The sequence below is a fragment of the Coffea eugenioides genome, chromosome 5 (assembly GCF_003713205.1).
Source record: "Coffea eugenioides isolate CCC68of chromosome 5, Ceug_1.0, whole genome shotgun sequence".
NCBI classification, from domain to species: domain Eukaryota; kingdom Viridiplantae; phylum Streptophyta; class Magnoliopsida; order Gentianales; family Rubiaceae; genus Coffea; species Coffea eugenioides.
This window is the reverse complement of record NC_040039.1, coordinates 1,263,018-1,270,777: the sequence shown is the minus strand read 5'-3', so window position 1 is coordinate 1,270,777 and position 7,760 is coordinate 1,263,018. Positions and strand designations below refer to the sequence as shown.

General features: G+C 35.3%; 3 long non-coding RNA genes across 3 annotated transcripts; all 3 read left to right on the top strand.

Annotated features, from left to right (window-relative positions):
- Positions 1–1,537: 1,537 nt before the first annotated feature.
- LOC113769995 lies at positions 1,538–2,980 on the top strand. Its single transcript, XR_003468372.1, has 3 exons — positions 1,538–1,760; positions 2,005–2,106; positions 2,914–2,980. It is a non-coding gene; the product is annotated as an uncharacterized LOC113769995 (long non-coding RNA).
- Positions 2,981–3,129: 149 nt separating this feature from the next.
- LOC113769891 lies at positions 3,130–4,614 on the top strand. Its single transcript, XR_003468345.1, has 4 exons — positions 3,130–3,249; positions 3,385–3,456; positions 3,798–3,907; positions 4,184–4,614. It is a non-coding gene; the product is annotated as an uncharacterized LOC113769891 (long non-coding RNA).
- An 807-nt stretch (positions 4,615–5,421) lies between these two features.
- On the top strand, positions 5,422–6,789 carry LOC113772284. Its single transcript, XR_003468517.1, has 3 exons — positions 5,422–5,457; positions 6,217–6,331; positions 6,415–6,789. It is a non-coding gene; the product is annotated as an uncharacterized LOC113772284 (long non-coding RNA).
- The last annotated feature ends 971 nt before the right edge of the window (positions 6,790–7,760 follow it).

The window sequence follows — 7,760 nt, the reverse complement described above, 5'->3', positions numbered from 1 at the left end:
AAAATAGTTCAATTGTAATAATTGATTCATTCTAGAATATAGACTTTTACATTCAAATTTTGCATCTTCTGGCCGTATAATTAATATAAATTATATGAATCTAAACAAATATAGTATAATTTCAATTCTTATTATGTTTTATTTTTACATGTAAAATTTTAAAAAAATTGCACAAAGTTTGACACCTCTAAGAAGTTGTATGAATTATCAAAAAATTGAACAAAGTACTTACATTGCTTGTACACAAAATATTCAAGATTGACGAACAAAACGATGAACTGCTGCCTACATTCTTTCACTGTCTCAGTCTCTATCTCTCCCTCTAGGGGGAGAGACAAAAAAAAAAAAAAAGGTAGTACAGAACGGGCTCTCTCGATTTTTTCTTTTGTCTCCCTGATTTTCTTTTTCCAAAGTTTCTTGCCCTAACTTTCTTCTACCCAACTAATTTGCCCAATTCTTGTTGGGGCTGAACCTATCTGCCTATGTGTGATTCAAGAAAGAAATAAAACTAAAACTGCTGCTGCGCGCCTTAATTGGTCCTCCGTTGTCTTTGCCACTGAACGGATTCTTCCCTACGAACTCTCCATAAACATAAAGAAGTTGGCCTCCTAATTTTTCTCTTTTCTCTCTCTAATTTTTTTTTTCATAATTTATGTCCTTAACTTTGTCCTTAACTTTGTCTACGTAGAGATTGTGATATTTCCCATACCAATTATTTATTTAAGTATTTAATAATGAAATCGAGAGATTTTTGCAATATTAGTTGGTTTATTTTTTTTTTTTGGATAAAAAGCAAATTTCATTAACGGATTATCATCCAATTTGATTTATATTAATAAAAAAATACTCTAATGGTAGGTTAAACATGCACTTATCAGTTATCTCTAATTCTTATCTTGCCATTTAAATGAGATGACAAAGCCTACCCAACTTTCAAGTGATAAGGTTAAAGAGAAAATTAATCTTCAAATTATGATGGATTTCAATTTTTTTTTTTGGCAAAAGGGTAGTTGGTGATGGCTTCTAGCTCTTGCACTTGTGGAATGCGAAGTCAGAGAGTTCACATCCTCCAAATGCAAGGATACCAGACCTTTCTGTTTCTTCAAGTGCGAGGATAACCTAACTTTTTTGTTTTTTTGTGTTGTTTGTTAGCAAGAGCATGCAACTCTATCATTTTCAACATAAGTAGAATAAGAGCCGAAGGCCTCTTGTGACCTGGAATGGTTTTCGTCGTCCTCGCACGTGCCGCACATGTGAGTCACCAGCCTTTTTTTTTCTACGCGATGCTCCACACGTCTGCATATACTTCCTCTCTAGGGTTTTCTTAAATTTCCTCTGCTGCCGCCCCCTTCTCTTCTCCCCTTCTCTCTTCGCCTCACCTTTATTCTCAGAAGCTCCGTCTCCTCTACTTTATTTTCTCTTCTCCAAAACATTCGATCTCTCATTTTTTTTCCCCTTTCTCTCGATTTTGTGTTAAAACCTTCATTGCATTGAATTTTTTCACTTTTTTTAGGTTGCAACTAGAATGATTTTTAATTTCTGGACTCTTATTCTCCGTCTAAGATGGAGTTGGAAGCGCCTCACCCGAGAGTCTCTTCACTCGAAAAAGCCCATTTCCCGATTTTGACACATCTGCTCTGGAGTTCGTCTATTCTTTTACTCCGGCGACCCATAAATGCCGCCACCTTGCCCGCCTTCCACGAATTATTCCTTTTTCGTCTCGTTGCCGCCCATTCTCGTGTTCAGAGTGATTGATTGTGGTATGTTCTCCGATTACAGTTAGCATTTTGAGAATCTAACTTAGAGCTTATCCACTTCAATCTTTGAATGTTGCACCGCTAAAACCCTAGGTTTGGCACACTACCGGATTTCTGGAATTCCGGAGATCTGGTAATAATAGAATATCTTCTTCTCTCTCTCTCTCTCTCTCTGGTTGTGTTTTAATTTTTTTTGTTAACATAACAACCAAGTTGAGTTTCCCTGGCATTTCATTATGCAATACAGGTTGCTGATTTGGGTTCTTTGGAACTCTCACCAGTGGATGGCCGAACGTTGACTGATTTTATGCATACAAGAGGCCTTAGGATGCGTTCTCTTGGACAAGTTGTAAGTGGTTTTACAGTGATGTGGATTTCCCACATTGTACTAGATTCTTTTACATCAGATATGCAGTATTAGCACCATGTTTTCTGTGCATTATAACTAATTTGCCATGTATCACTTCCAGTGGTACTAAAATTGCACAGTTGAAATTCAATTGCAAAAACCTTTACCATTCACTAGAGGAGATGAGAACAATTGTTCAATTTCAACCTCTCACTGGAAAACATATTATGTTTGTATAGAAAATGGATTTTGTATAGCATCCTTGTTATAGTTATTTAAAAAACTAAGAATAATAGTTCTGTGCATTATTGTTGCACTTTAATCTTTATTTTCTAAAAAAGCTGTTTCCTGTAATATGGTATAGTTCTAATATGTACATTAAACAGTTGCTCTGAAAAAAATATGTTGATCTATGGTTGTTTCTCTAATAAAATAGGTAAAATGCTAATTAAATGTGGTAGGATATTTTTACAATTTAAATGCAGCAATGTCTCTTAGTAATGTGCATTGCCAACAAGATGCAAATGTTTGGCTTAGATTAGATGGAGGAAACATGAATACTAGCAAGATATGCTTTTTTCATTTGATTTTGTACAAATGTACTTTATCTTATTAGCATATTATGGATAGTCTGCTTTATGATAGTCTTTGGCATAAACACGCTACCTGTTTGTTCTACTTTGGTCTCATTGAGGTTCAATTGGTCTTTGGACAATATAGAGCCTGATAAATCTATTAACTAGAGAAGTCAATGCTTTAGTCTATGTCTCATTAACATTCTTTTTCTTCAATCTTCTGAACATGCAGCATCCAACTCCTGATCCTTACGTTTGCCTGGAATACGCCAGCACTAAATTCCGTACCCGTACCCACACAAGTATGTAATTCTTATTATTTCCTCTTTTTATCTTTGTTTGATTGTTTTTTCAATTACTACTAATATTCGAGCTTGTAAGAAAACTCTCCATTTTGTTGCCTAACTATTCTATTCTACTGCTACTTAATTACTCATGTAGACGGTGGAAAAAACCCTACTTTTCAAGAGAAATTCATCTTCTCCTTGATTGAAGGGCTAAGGGAGATCACTGTTGCTGTTTGGAACAGCAATACCATTACTTATGATGATTTTATCGGCAATCGAAAGTAATAATGTCTTCTTTAACTTTCTGCCTTTTGTTTTCCCTGCATTCTATTCGTTGTATTAGTTTGAGTATTTTCTTTTTATTCTATACTTTTAGATGATTTATTATTTTTTTCCAATTATTGTTAATCTATTAGGGTTCAGCTGCAGAAAGTTCTTTCTCAGGGATTTGATGATAGTTCTTGGCCACTTCAAACTAAAACCGGCAGGTATACTCTGCAAAAGATAAAAAGGGACAATTACCTACCATATTCATTCTTTTGTAGGTTAATACATACTTGAGCATTTAAACATATGGTGTGTGTGTAGGGAAAATACCTAATAGTATTTTCTGCTCCATCTTGCCATTTGGGTATTAATAAGTAGGAGAAAGATATTTTGCAAACTGAAACTGCTTTGGAGTCAAACACTTTAGAAGTCTAGAAGGTTACATTGGTTCGAGCTTTTGTGGATTAGCACATATTTTCAAAGCGACATCTCATTTTTTTTCCTTTCGCTTGGTTTTATGTTAAAACCTTCATTCCATTGAATTTTTTTCACTTCTTTTTAGGTTGCAGCTGGAATAATTTTTAATTTCTGGACTCTTGTTCTCCGTCTAATATAGAGTTGGAAGTGCAGAAACATCTTCCGCCGCTTGTTTTGTTTTTTGCCCTTTTTAAGGTACTATCTTCTTTGTTCTGATGTTCTTTCCCATTTTTCTATTTCCTTTGTTCAAGCTTTTGTGGATTATCCCTTGTTCGAGCTTTTGTGGATTAGCCCATATTTTCAAAGCGACATCATCTTACAAGTTTTCCCATCCTTGATGGATAGGGGCAAACTTGATGCTTTATTATAGGTTTTGCTTATCATGCCTTGATTTTTTTGATGTAGAAAATGTTCAATTTAGCAAATTAATATGCCTTTCATCCTTTTCTTCTGCCTTTTGTTTTATTACAGGGGAAGGAATATGTATTTGTTGCAAATTCAAATAACTTGGATGCAGCTATTGATTTAAGTATCCTTGATTAGTCTGATGGCCTGACATCTGTTTCCCAATATATAATGCTTAATCACTTGATTAGTCTGATGATCCTTGTTCTTGGGGAAGAGACACCACTAGCATAAATAAGGCTCAGTATTACGATAAAGTCTGAGCCTCTTGGGGCTTGAGACCTTAAAGAGTCAAAACTCAGGAAAAATGAATGGATGAGGCACCCAGAGGGCCAGGCAGTTTTTCAAAGGGTTGTTTCCCCTTTCTGTTTTGCCAATGATTTCCAATTTTTGTTGTCTATACAGAAAGAAAATAGAAAATCACAGCCCTTTCTAAGCAGACAGATAGATACAATAGTATTATTTCTTGAACTGTGCATTTGGAAATGGAATTTGAATTGGGGACTTCATTTGATTATCTTTGAAAGTGGTTGTCGAGAAGTCATCACATTTCATGGAAACTTTTCATTGTTGATGTGATCACCTTCGACAAAGCATTTTTCTTCATCAGGGCTTTGTTGTTTAGTGAAGGTTTCTGGCTGTGATGATAGAGTTATTTTCTTGAGTTGTTGGCATAGAGTTAAATCGGGTTGGTTTCTGGCTGTGATGATAGAGTTATTTTCTTGAGTTGTTGGCATAGAGTTAAATCTGACCCGTATCTTGGCTAGGCAACCCTGATGGCATGTGATCTGAGAGGGGGTGGGCTTTCAATTAGCTCCTCCTTTCTCCCTCACATATGCAACTGGGAAATTGCAGCGATGGCGTTGTCGCCTCGTCTTTTGCCTTGTCTTGTTACAGATCTGAACCTACTCCAATACTCATATAGTGTATGATGATGGACCTTTATCATGTTCTTTATATTTTTCATGAAAGATTTCCCCTGCTTAATTCCTTAAATTCTATAACCTTTTGGTATCTCATGTTACTTTCTTTGTTTTGGTGTAAAAATGATTGCCTTCTGCACCACTATTGCAGTTTTTTAACAAAAAGTTCAACAATTCTAGAACTAAATCACTGGTATTTTTGTATTTGTGATCTACCTTTTAGGTTGCTGTAACCTTAAAAGTCCTTCGGTACTTACCCTCAATAAAGGTGAATTATTTAGAATTGCTTTGACTGTTTGGCTAAGTATGTATAATCCCCTTGGCGTTGAGATTATCAAAAAAGAAATATGACTTGTATTAACTCTCCTAAAATCTCATCTTTACAGAAAAAAGGGGAATTACAAATGACATCAATTGGTATGGCCCCTTAATCTCTTTTTAATATCCTAAGCTACTAAGGTTGCCCTATTATAAACATTTGGCATTATAATTACTTGTGCATCAATTTTTGTTCTTTTTTATGGTTTCCTTTGTCAACATATGTAGAATAAGAGCCGAAGAGCTCTTTGGTTGGGTTTTATCTTAACCGTCTTCTCACATGCCGCTCACATGAGTCACCAGCCTTTTTTTATCGCGCGATTGCTAGACGTCTACATATACTTGCAGGCGTCTACATATGATGCTTAATCACTTGCTCTAGAATACTTTTCATTGTTGATGTGATCACCTTTGACAAAGCACTTTTCTTCATCAGGGCTTTGTTGTTTAGTGAAGGTTTCAGGCTGTGATGATAGAGTTATTTTCTTGAGTTGTTGGCACAGAGTTAAATTCGACCTGTATCTTGGTCGGGCAACCCTGATGGCATGTGATCTGAGAACGGGGGGCTTCAATTAGCTCCTCCTTTCTCTTTCACATATGCAACTGGGAAACTGTAGCCATGTCTTTGGCCTCGTCTTGTTACAGATCTGAGCCTCCTTCGGTACACACACAGTGCATGATGATGATGCTTTAGCATGTTCTTTATATACTGTACCAATAATTTGATCCATGAGAATGACATGGCCTTCTTGAGAATCAAGGAAAATTTATCCTATGATTTCATGGCGTTCTGCACTTTCCTTTGCCTATGTTTTCAAGCATTGCATTCAATGTTGAAGCATGTGATTTTTTGTTCAGACATCAGCCCAATTTATGTACTATCACCTCCTCCATAAATCAGTTTCTGCAGCACGATTGGACATCATTTGTTTCTTTCTATCAGTTTTATACAAGTGGTTCTAAGGTCTGCTTGGTAAGTGCTTTCCTTTATACAATTTGTTCATAACTACATTCTTTAGTGATCTAACAAACATTTGTTTTTATTTTTTTAAATAGGCCTTTCCACAATATGCTGATATTTGACTACGTGAAGGCACAACACCAACAGTGATTTTTACAAGTGGCTATAAAACGTATTGCATTGGCATGAAACAAAGATCCTTCGACAAGAATTGGGCCACTTTTGCAGCCGAACATGTTTTTTGCCCTGGAGACATATTGCTTTTTATTCCACAATCGCTCATCTCTTTTGGTGTTATCATATTCAACAAAAAGGGCATTGAAAAACTATATTCATGGCATTTTAATTTCACTATTCATCTAACTTAGTCCATATTACCAAGTACTGCGATAGTCTTAGAGAACAAATTGTAGTTGATAAGTACTAGAACTAAACTCTTATGTCGCTTCCCATTATGTATCTTGCTCCATTCAATTAGGAGCTTTCTTTATATGAAAAGTGTTTTCATTGTATATCTTGTTCTGTTCGATTCCTTTCCTTCTTTATATGAAAAGTAGTATATGTTCCTGTTTATATTGTGCTCCTGTGTACCTCATCTACCACAAAAAAAAAAAACCCATTCACCTAAGCTACTATAATCTCCTCCGATATTTTCCTTCCACATCATATGCTTGTCTGGGCATCTTCTCTTTCTATACCACCGCGCACCGCACGGTTTATGCCTCCTAGTTCTTACATAGTTCCCAATTGTATCGGATTCTTCAATTGCGAGGATAGCAGGCCTTCTTGTTCTTTTGTGAGCAAGAGAATGCAATTTTTTATCCTTTATCTTACACAATTCTCAATTGTATCAAACTGAATAATTCAAGTTTTTCTTTAACAAAAGTTTGCTATTTTTTGTATCAAAAGTTAGCAATCACAGATGAGACAAAGATCATTCAGAAATTCAAAATTCAATAAATTTAGCTATACCTCACATTTGCACATTGCGAGCTCATCAAGCTTGCATTTCATTATTGCGAAGAACTCTCTTGCTGAAAGCGGACATCACAATCTACCCTTTTGCATATTGGTTTTAGAATTCATCATAATCTTAGAATTTTCTCTATGGCTTAGTCAATTAGAAATAGTCCTTGTCCCTTTCAAGTTTGTTTTATATCTTCCAATAATTATAACAAGTCTAATCGCCACTTTAAGTTTGTTAGTTTTTAGTAGAACATTGGATATGGGTACCAACACAATGGTTAAAAGCAATTTTGTCCCTCTTCAACCAATTAAATACGTTTTTTCTTTTAAAAAATTATTCTAGCAAGGGAATGTGGGATTTAAGAAGTAGGAAGGGATAAGAAAGATTTGAACCTAAGACCATTTGAGCCTAATGTCGCATCCCATTTTTGAAATAAAAAGAAAAGCGTTAAAAATATGAGTTTTTGATTTTAGA